This window comes from Fukomys damarensis, unplaced genomic scaffold (genome assembly GCF_012274545.1).
Source record: "Fukomys damarensis isolate Sample0158 unplaced genomic scaffold, DMR_v1.0_HiC HiC_scaffold_11, whole genome shotgun sequence".
NCBI classification, from domain to species: domain Eukaryota; kingdom Metazoa; phylum Chordata; class Mammalia; order Rodentia; family Bathyergidae; genus Fukomys; species Fukomys damarensis.
Window position 1 is genome coordinate 41,557,196 of NW_022900923.1, and position 10,383 is coordinate 41,567,578.

The following is a 10,383-nucleotide window of genomic DNA, read 5'->3' on the forward strand; positions in this document are numbered from 1 at the left end:
AAAAAAAAAAAAAAAAAAAAAAAAAAAAAAAAGGAGCTTCAGGTTAGACGAGCAAAGGAGTCTGCAAGGGTCCCCTCGGTGTAGTTTTACTGAGAATGGCTGACATTCAGGTTTTCTCAGCAACCACAGAGCTTTGTGGCAGGACCTGTGCCCAGACTGGATGTGATCAGCCACAGAGTCCTGTGACACCAGCCTACCAGGGGCATTTGTGGCGGTCACCCAGCAAGGGGCTGTGTGCGCCATGGGCAACGGGAGGGAGTGTGGCACTGGGGGACACAGACCCCAGTCTGGATTTTTATTCTGTCACCCACTAGCGGGCTGACCTTGGGGACATTTATTTTACCTTTCTGAGACTGTTTCCCTCTATATTTGGATTTAAAATATCACGTGCTCTAAAACTGTACTGTAATTATGGCTTCCCAGTGCTGTAAATTTAATAAAATCGGTGAATTGTATGTTTTAAACAGGTGATATTATAATCTATAAATGTTACCTGTGTAGAGCTTGGGCTTGTTACAAAGGTAAAATGAGAAAGCAGTGACCGTTCGCTGCGTCCCCACTGGGAACTTGGGCTGAGACTCTTTACCCACGGCAGGGTCTCCTGTGCTGGTTCTGCCCGCTGCACTGCTGTGCTCACTACTCTCCATGAGCTTTGTCTTTAAAAGAAAAAACACTTCGACTACAGAGCTTTAAAATCCTTTAAAAACCTTGATCCCTTTTTTTAAACAGAAGTTCAAGCGAATCCCCTGTATTAAGAGCCCACATATGCAAGACAGGTGAAGGCAGAGTTGCTGTGGTGAAGACCGGGGTTAGGGTGGAGAAGGGGGCTCTCTCTGGACACCCCTCTCCCAACTGCAAGAAAAGCACTACTGTGTGCTCAGGCCCCAGCTGGGCTTCCCTGAGGACGAGGGTTCTCCAGGTCCACTTGCTAAACCCTGGAGAGCATAAGCTTTTGTGGGTTATAATTACTAATATTTACCCTATTAGAAGCCAAAACTGAGAATTTCTATTAGCTTTAAAAATAGACTCATTACATGCTTACACATTTCAATAAAAAGTATATTTTTCAAGGCAAAAAAAAAAAAACTAATAGAAGCTTTATCTAGTAAGAAGGACTCATCTTATATCTGTGCAAATCTCTCTGACATCCGGTTTACGAGAAGCTCCTATCAGGTTCTGCGTTCAATCTGTCACCGTAAGCTGCTTTGACTGAAGTAGGGAAAAAAAATCCACAGTCACACAGAAGTGTAGACGGAAAAGGGGGAAAGAACCACCCTCCGCTAAGTCCATTCTGGGGATGGAACCCAGGGCCTCATGCACACTAGGCAGGTACTTTATCATTGAGCTACATTACCAGTCCCTTTTTAAATTTTTATTTTGAGACCGGCTTTCACTAAGTTGCCCAGGCTGGCCTCAGTCCTCCTGCCTCAGCCACCTGAGCTACAGGCACACACAGCACTATACTGAGCAGGAGTATTCAATAAAGACTTCTCAGACCAGTGTGGATATTCTGGAATATATGGTACTAAAATTCAACATATGTCAGATTTTTTTTTATTAAACCTCCAGCTTGGAATAGGTCTCTTCCTTCTGAGCATAATTTTATAACATCATGCATTTATCATTCTGAAGACACTGGCTTTCTCAGCTGTGCGGGTCTTCCAGATACTGACAGTATTCCCTACGCGACATCAACAAGTCACATCCATTAATATCCCCACTGATCTTATCAGAACAGTCCTTTCCACAGGACTACACAGGAGTTTTCCAAAAGTCTCATTTGCGCTTGAAAGCTTGCATTTTAAGATGGGCAACCAACACTGTCAGTTCTTTTTCCTGAAGTGACAGGCTCAGCTCATTTCTGCAGAAATGCCTGTTCCACATCGAGTCTGAATAACCATAACTTAGTGGTCATCTTCCCTGGTACAAATAGCGCTCGCCCAAGAAAAACGTGGCTAGTTCAGCTTGCAACTCAAATGTATGAGTGTCTGGTGGTGGGCTTTTCTAAATTTTAGTTTTTCAGAGATGGTATTTCAGTAGGCACAAGTGTTTTATGCAAGCTTCTCAGCAGAAGGAATATTAAAAAGATGTGAACTCCAGCATCAAGATTTAATGAAGTCATAATCTTGCTGCTCCATCAAAGATGTTCTGAAGTGGACATTTTCTGATGTGCTGGTTTGTTTAGCAGGTGTGGCGGGGAAGAATATGGTAACAAGGGTAGTTTGGTGCCAGCTGATCATGCTGGCGAGGTATCAACTGTTTTGCCACCATCACCGCAAAACAAAGATGGTGACAACCTTAGTTTCACCACGACAGTTGCTTCGACCTTAGAGAGCCCACTGAAAAATTCTTGGGGACTCACAGGCATCGACAGACCACACTTTGAGACCTGCTGGCATGGGACTTCTCGTGCCTGAGGACTCTTCCCAGCCTTACAGTGGTGAGGTTATAGTGCTGTTCACTCCCTAGGTACCTGCTGCCCCGTGACTGGCAGGACATCTGATGGGGTGAGACCTGGGCCTCCTGGGAAGCCTTGGACACCTGGGGCTGGGCTGCCGACCACAGGCTCCAACCTCCTTCCCTGCCTTCCACCGCATCCAGCACAGCTCCCAGCATCAAAGAGCTAATCTATTTTCTCAGCTGTGTTTCCTCTTCGCATCCTGCACTGCCAGGATTGATTTGGAACCAGGGCAGCCTTATTAAAGTGATGCTTTTTCCTCCTCATGGGAGACTCACACAGGGAGAAGGAGCAGCACCAATTAACTTCCTGCTTCCCATTGACGTGGATCCTAGCCACACGGCACCCTCAAGCTTTCCAGGGTTCACCTCTAACTTGTCATGACTCCAGTGGCGAGGGTGGGTTTCAGTCCCAAGGCAGCTTCCCCGCAGAACCCCACAGCACTTAACAGGCTCTTGCTATCCCACCTGTTACGGCCTACGTCTAGGTGTCCCTCCAAAGCCTCATGTAGTCATAAGTGGGGCTATTCAGCGGTGGTTGTATCAAGGACACGATGCTGGGACTCATTCATGCTGCAATGCTAGGATTAGAATGTGAATGCTCCCTGCCCCTGGGTAAAATATAAGAGACAGAAAGAGGGCTGCTGTTGTTCTGCTTGTCACGTTTTTTGCTGTTTGTTTTGCTGACTCCTGCCCACCATGAACTGTTTCCCTTCTGTGATTCCCTTCTGCCATGTTCCCTGCCTTGGAGCCAGGCAGCCATAGACTAAAACCTCCACAAACTGTGAGCTGAATAAACCTTTGCTCCTTTTCCGGTGATTTAGCTCAGTGGTTCTGCCACCTGCCTCGCAAGCACAAGGACCCAAGTTCAATCCCCAGTACCAAAAAAAAAAAAATTCCTCCTTTAACTTATGGGTGTTGGGTATTGTCTCAGCAATAAGAAAAAGTAACTAAGACACCACCTATACCCTGAGCTGTGGATGGATGATCCTTTTCCCCTTGTGGGTCTCCGTCCCTCCTGGCAACTGATCACAGATCACATCACTGGGCCTAGGACTTTGGTCGCTCTGAGTTGAACAGCAAGGGATCCATGGTTGACAATGACAAGGGGGAACCAGGCAGCCCTGAGGAGGATGGAGAGAAAGGATTGTGTTTGTTAAATACCCTTTTCTCCAAATATGCCTGAGAGGTGTAAAACGGCCCTCAGAGACCCCCCTGCCACCCTCGGTCACGCCCACTTCTCCAGCTGCCTCCCAGCTCTCCTCCTCTCCAGGAAGCCTAGGCGCAGCCAGAGACAGTAAGGTCAGTCATCAGCAAGGACTTCTTTTCCACAAGTGCATAAAAGCTCTTTCCCCACTGGCTTTTTCAAAACAGGAACCACAAACCCAGCATATCTGGATCGTTAGTTCAGGCCAGAATCAATGGTGAGGAAAAGAGATTTCACTCACGTCTTCCAGCCTTTGGGAACAGAGGGTATCGGAAGTGTCTTTGGGGCCCAGAGCACTAGGTGACCTTGAGGAAGCCACATCTGCTCTGGAGGGAGACGCACAGGCACCCTCCCTGGGGACACAGACCCCACACCTGTCCCTATTCAGTCTGACCTAGCTATAACATATCCTGCCTCATCTGACGTCAAAAGAAATTGAATCTATGAGTGGGAGTGAGGAGGAGGAATAAAAAGGAAGAGAGAAGAGCCAAAGGAGAGGGAGGGACTGGGTGCAAGGAAGGTGTTCCTTCCTCTCTCTCTCACACACACACACACACACACACACACACACACACACACACACACTGCCGCAGTTGGTTATAATCAATTTCTCCCCCGCCAGGCTGCCCTTCTCCAATGCAGTCTCCCCTTCCTGGCTTCTGCTACTGCTCCGTCCACCTGTGCCAAGCAACCTGAGCCAATGGGACAAGTGGAAGGCCTAGGGTAGACAGCAGATTTGAAGATCGCCAACACAAAGAAAGGATAGGTGCCTGAGGTGACAGACATGCCGGGTACCCTGATGTCACCATTACGGACTGGATGCTGGTACTGAAACGTCACCCTGTGGAATCAAAAGCATTTTTGAAGACGGCCCAGAGTGAGGCTGGGTGCTTCTGCCCGGCCCCTCACATCTTGCAGATACAGTGGCTGCTGACCTCACTCAGCCTCCCATCACCTCCAGGTCACTTGCTCAGCCTGCGTGGGGGAGGGAAGGGTTAAGCTCCTCCCAGCCCCAGCCTCAGGCTCCAAGCCCTCTGGTGCCAGGCCTTCATTTGTTTCCATTTCCCCTCTCCCTAGTCACGCTCAGTCACAACCACTTGCACCCAGTATGGAGAAGCGTGGAACAGTGACGGGTAAACCCCTCCTTAACTGCCATGTTCCAGAGCCACCACATCAACCCAATTATGGGTGCCCAGGGGCTGCTCCGGGCCCAAGGTTTCCTGTCCCGCTCAGAAGCACCTGGGCTCCACCCAGTCACGGTCCTCCCAGGTCCTGCTGTCCCGGATGAAGCTCTGGAGCCTCAGTTTCCACACAGAAGGAAGGCAAGGAGGCAGGCCGCCATTCCAGGTGTGGGGACCAGCTGGGAGCCCCACTACCCCACGCCGGCCATCACAAGTGCGGCCCCTGGGGGTGTGGGTCAAGGGGCACCAGGAGAGAAGGAACCCCACGCCCTGCTCTTGGGGAGTCCCCAGGGATGAGGAACCATTATTTTGAGTTCTCTTATAGCCCTAGCGCCTTTCCCAGAGAGATGCCGATCCGGCTGAATGAACCACAGGAGGAAGAGGGTGGCAGGGACTCCAGCTGCCCCTGCATGCGAGGTTGGCTTTGGGGCTAAGCCCCAGCGGGTTGACTCCTCAAGCCTGGGCTCCGAAGGACACAGAGACATGAACCAGCCCCACCACTGCTAATGCACGCACGATGTCCAGCCAGGCGCACTGAGGCCCCTCCGCTGCAGGCTTAGGGAGCACTTGCGCCCCCATACTGAAAAGGCTGCTGAGGCTGGGGGTGCAGCTAGGTCCCCTCACCTTCACTCTGGTCCGCCCACATGCTCCTCCCCACCTCCACGGGGCAGATGCTCCAGAAGATGCCAGAGCCCTTAGGCAGAGGCTCAAGGGAAACCTATACCTACACCAGGCGGGGAGCTCTTGGATTTCTCCAAGGATCAATACCTAATTTAAAAAATTCTGGGCTGGGGATTTAGCTCAGTGGTGCTGCACCTGCCTTGCAAGCACAAGGTCCTGAGTTCGATCCCAGTACCAAAAACAAAACAAAACAAAATTCTGAGGTGTGGTCACAGTCTCGAAGTTTCCTTACACCCCCAGAGGACTCTGGGAGCACATTCTCTGGGCCGTGCTGCGGGCAGAACTGGCTAAAACAGAGGGGGCAGAAAAGGAAAACTTCTCATCAGCTACTGCCCCCCAAGGGCCTATGGTCTGGGGGTTTTGAACAAGGCATACACTTACTCAGGCCTCTGCATCCGCATTGTACCACGGGGACAGTGAGGGCCGACCCAAGGTCCACAGTGGTACTGAGGGCTGCAGGGACAGGGGCTGTGGTTTCCTTTCTGAATGGCTAAAGTGGGGAGCTGGTGGGCAGAGGCCAGGATGGGGCAAGGCTGGGGGGGGTCTGAGTTCTGCCTCCCCTACCCAGTACTGGAGATTGAACACAGGAATGCTCCACCGCTGAGCTACATCTCCACCCTTTTTTTAAACACTAAATTGCCCAAGCTGGCTTGCTTCAAATTTGGGATCCTCCTGCCTCAGCCTCCAAAGTAGCTGAGATTATACACTTGCACCACTGTGCCCCACTGGCTCTGACTTTTCTTATGCCTGATGGTAAGAACTGCACGTAGCAAAAACTGAAATCTCTAGGCCCCTGGATAAAGTGGCAAAGGTGTCTTCTGACATGACATCTAGTAACTTCCTTTCTTGCCCTTATCCTTGGTTTTGGGGGCTGCCTGGAGCATCAAATGCTCTGAGGTTCCGGGGCTTTTTATCCAAGTACTGAGGATTGAACCTGGGACCTTCACACTGAGCTACATCCCAGCCCTTTTTACTTCTTTTTAAATTTTGAGATAGGATCTAAGTCATTAAGCTGCCCAGGCTGGGCTCAAACTTGGGATCACCCTGCCTCAGCCTCTGAGAATGCTGATACCATCACCCCTTGCTCTCAGTGGCCGTTTTAAAGGATGCCACAGCTCATATCCTAAGTGGGAAGGTCCGGAGGGGCCTCCAGAACCCAGGCTGCTCTTCCCTGGGTCAGGGTGGGGACCACCGCCCTCATCTGGAAATCACCCCGGGTCGGAAGCTGCCACTCCAGCCTGCGCTCACCTTTGTACCTGGGGAGCCCTGGTCTGCAGTTTTTCTCAGAGCAGCCTCCAGGGGCCGGAATGTCCGCGGAGCGCCCCCTGGAGGCCACACTGACTTCGCGGCCCCACGGGGCTGGATCCAAATGGACCCGGTGCGGTGACTCCTTGGAAGGGTCTGTTCCAGGCTTGCAAAGGAAAGGCGTCAGGACAAATCCTTCCCAGAAATTAATGTTTGGCAAGAAACAGACCGGGAAGCATAAAGAACCACCTGAAAGTTGGGGGGATGAAGTACAGGAACAGCCACCAGGGCAGTGACAGTGGCCCCATCCCTCGGGTCAAGAAGTGGAAAAGTCTCCCACCAGTTGCAGAACCCAAGTCAGAGCCCTGGGGCAGGGGGCAAGAAAGAGCAGCGAGGAGGTACAGGCATCATAACGATGGCCAGCGCTTCGAGGTGCTCATTCTGCTCCGGGCGCTGTCCTAACACTTATAGGAATCTATTCAATCCTCACCAAAGCAACCTATGCCATAGATGGGAACACAGGGCCACGTTTGCTTAGCACATTCACATTGGGGCCACGCTTCCTACGTCTTGCTGCCGGTTGTCTTGAACCATGATACAGGCATGACTCTCCCATCAGGCAGCTTTTTATTAATTTTATTAGTTAAAAAGGCCAATAAAAGTGGTTAGACCCATTTGTACCACCAGTGGTTCATGCTAGCAGGAACCTGTTACCTTCCGAGCAAGTGCGGGCCCTAGGGAAACCCAACAACGTGTCTGTAGTCATCACTCTGCCTCTTAGGAAAACTGTGTATGAGCTGGGCACGGTGGTGCACGCCTGGAAACTCAGCTACTTGGAAACTCAGGCTGAGGCAGAAGAATCAGAAATTCAAGGCCAGCCTGGGTAACCCAGTGAGACCCTATCTCAAAATACAATTTAAAAAAGGGGGATGCCCGGCCTGGTGGCACACACCTGTAATCCCACCACTTGGGAGGCTGAGGCAGGAGGATCGCTGTGAGTTTGAGACCAGCCTGGTTTACATAGTGAGTTCCAGGTCAGTCTCAACTACATAGTGAGACCCTGTCTCAAAAAACCAAAAAATAAATAAATAAAAAGGGGGCTCCCTCCAGCTGGAGGGGCTGAGGATGAGGTCAGCACTCCCTGGGCTCAATCCTCAATGCTACAAGAGGAGGAAACAGTTCAATGAATGTGGAAACTGGTGACCAGATGGCTAACTGGCCCAGGCCCACAGGAATGCAAAACCCAGAACAGCAGTGGTTTTTGTCTGTTGAGTTCCCTGATGCATCCACAGAGTCTACAACGGCAACACCCAGTAGGTGCTCACTAATAAAAGCCTTGTTGTATGAAAGAACGAGTAGGGTTACACACAGCACAGTAGTGACCTAGGGATTTGAACCCCAGCCTGTCTGGCTCCCGCTTAACTCTTTAGCTGCTTCCTGCTTTAACCTCCCCCACGTGGCTCCCCTGGCTGGCCCTGCCAGCCCCTCAGAGGGTCACCACTCTGCACTGAGACGTCCAACTCAAGACAAGCAAATCTACGTCCGCTGGAGCCTGCCTACATCGGGAAGGGCCACAAAGCAAATCTCACAGGCAGGAGAGGCAGTGTTTGTACCCACCATAGCCTCCCTTCGCCACGGGGATGCCTTGGTACAGGGAAAGGACTGGCACGCGATTTTTCCATCCTGGTGGTCCCACCTGGGCTGTTGCCAGCCTCCTGTTGCCCCTCTATCCACTGTCCCCCTGCAGAGCTACACAGGCTTGGCAGGGAAGAGAGAGGAGACCCAGCCACGTCAGAACAGTGATAAAGGTCAGACACACTCCCCCACATGGGGAGGACCCGGGTGGTTGGCAGGGCGAGGCTTCTCCAGCCATCCCGAAAGCCTGCCCCTGCACTGCTAGCCTGGTCTCGGTGCACCTGCTGCCCTGCCCCGGGGGAAAGACTAGAATGAGCTCCAGCTGCAGTGCAGGTCAGCAGGCCCAGTTCAGCTCTGGAGAGGGCTTCTCGGGCCCTGCCAGATCGTCCATGAGGCACAGGCTTTACCAACTCCAGTCCCAGGTGAAGCCAGTCAGACTCCTCCGTGGGGAAAGGGAGCTCTCTACACAAACACGGACACCTTTTTCTTTCCCTGCTCTTTGGTGGATGTCAGGCCCCCAAGCTGAAAGGAGACACGTGCTCAGCTGAGCCTCCCACCCCGCAAGAAGAGACACCGGGCTGCCTGGGAAAAGCCTGTGGGCCGCAGAGCTAAGCGACTTGCCACAGAGCGGCGGTCCCCGCTGCTACAGTGCCCAGCCAGGTCTAAGCTAGACAGTCGCTGGGACCCCTGGCCCTGGCCCTGCCCCAGCCTCCCTCTTCCCCCTTCCCCAAAACCCCAGCACCTCCCTGGGCCAGGTGCACAGGGCAGGTGGTAAGGATCAAGCGCAAGAGGTTTCCAGAAAAAGCAGGCAGGGAACTAGAGGATGAGGCCCAGATGTGTCTGGAGCCAGCCAGGGCAGACACTTGGCACAGAGAGAGAGAAGCCCAGGACAGGGGTCAGTGGGCACTGTTCACTCCCTGGAGCGTGGGGGAGGGTGGCTGGACGCCCAGCCCAGGCCAGGCCACAGTGTGCCTCAGTGGACCCTTGATGCTGACTCACCCCCTGGAGCCCTGACACACGCTGCAGCTTGCAGTGCCTGCCAGGCCACTGCTTGCCACCAGGATGCCAGGCACGTCCCTCTGCACCAGAGCTGCCTGCCCCCTCCCACCTGCCCCCCTGGCTCAGCTTCAGGGGTATCCAGAAGGGCTATTTTTGCTGTTTTCCCTTGCCTCTGCTGACCAGAGATGCCTCCACCAGCCCAAAAGCTGGACCCGGACTATGCAGGGGGAAACGGCTGGAAGGAGTAAGGGCCACCTTGTTCCTCACTCTCTACCCTGGCCAGTTTGGCAAGAGCTGGAGAAAGTGGCTCAGGACAAGCGATTTCACTCTGAAATGCCCTGCGCCAGGCTCTCGGTCGGGCTCCAGTCCACCCTCCCGATGCTCCCAGACATCGTGCATTTCCGGTGCTGGTGCCCACCATTCCAACCTGGGCCTCCCAGCCCTGCCAGCCTCGGCCCTCCCTCGCCCCACTGCAGGGACCCAGCGCGCCTCCTTTGTCCTTGCACCGCGCTGCCCTGGGGAGAGCACCTCCTCTCTGCGGGGAACTGGGGGTGCAGAGGGAGAGGCCTAGGCGCAAGGTGGGCTGGGGGCCTGAGGCACCTGTGGAATGAGGCAAGGAATGGAGGGGGAGGAGCCCCCCTGGGGTGGGGGAGCGGAAAGGACGCCGCTCCTCTTTTAGTTAAAACGGAAAGCCCTGTGCCTGGGTAGGGGCGACAAGCGGGACAGGTAAATGAAGAGTCCAGGAGGGCTGTGGGGGTGTCTGCACCGGGGGCGCGGGCTGCTGCAGGGACCGAGCGTCACAGGTAGTGCTGAGTCATGAGATTTGGAGGAAGCAGGGCGCTCCGGCCCCCACGTCTGCTCCCCGGGACCCTGGTCTCCGGGCGGCCCCCCTCGGACCCGGGTCTGAGCTCCGCGGACCTTCCCACTCCTCCCACGACGGCAGGGCCTGGGATCCCCGAGGCATGGGGGGGAGCAAAA

General features: G+C 53.5%; 1 long non-coding RNA gene across 1 annotated transcript in view; it reads right to left on the reverse strand.

Annotated features, from left to right (window-relative positions):
* Nucleotides 1-1,136: 1,136 nt before the first annotated feature.
* The window catches only part of LOC117285595, a 10,219-nt gene continuing 972 nt past the window's right edge, over nt 1,137-10,383 (reverse strand). The window contains exons 2-3 of the long non-coding RNA XR_004516671.1: nt 3,420-3,581; nt 1,137-1,209 (exon numbers count right to left, since the gene is read on the reverse strand). This is a non-coding gene — a long non-coding RNA (uncharacterized LOC117285595). The remainder of the gene's footprint in view (nt 1,210-3,419; nt 3,582-10,383) is intronic.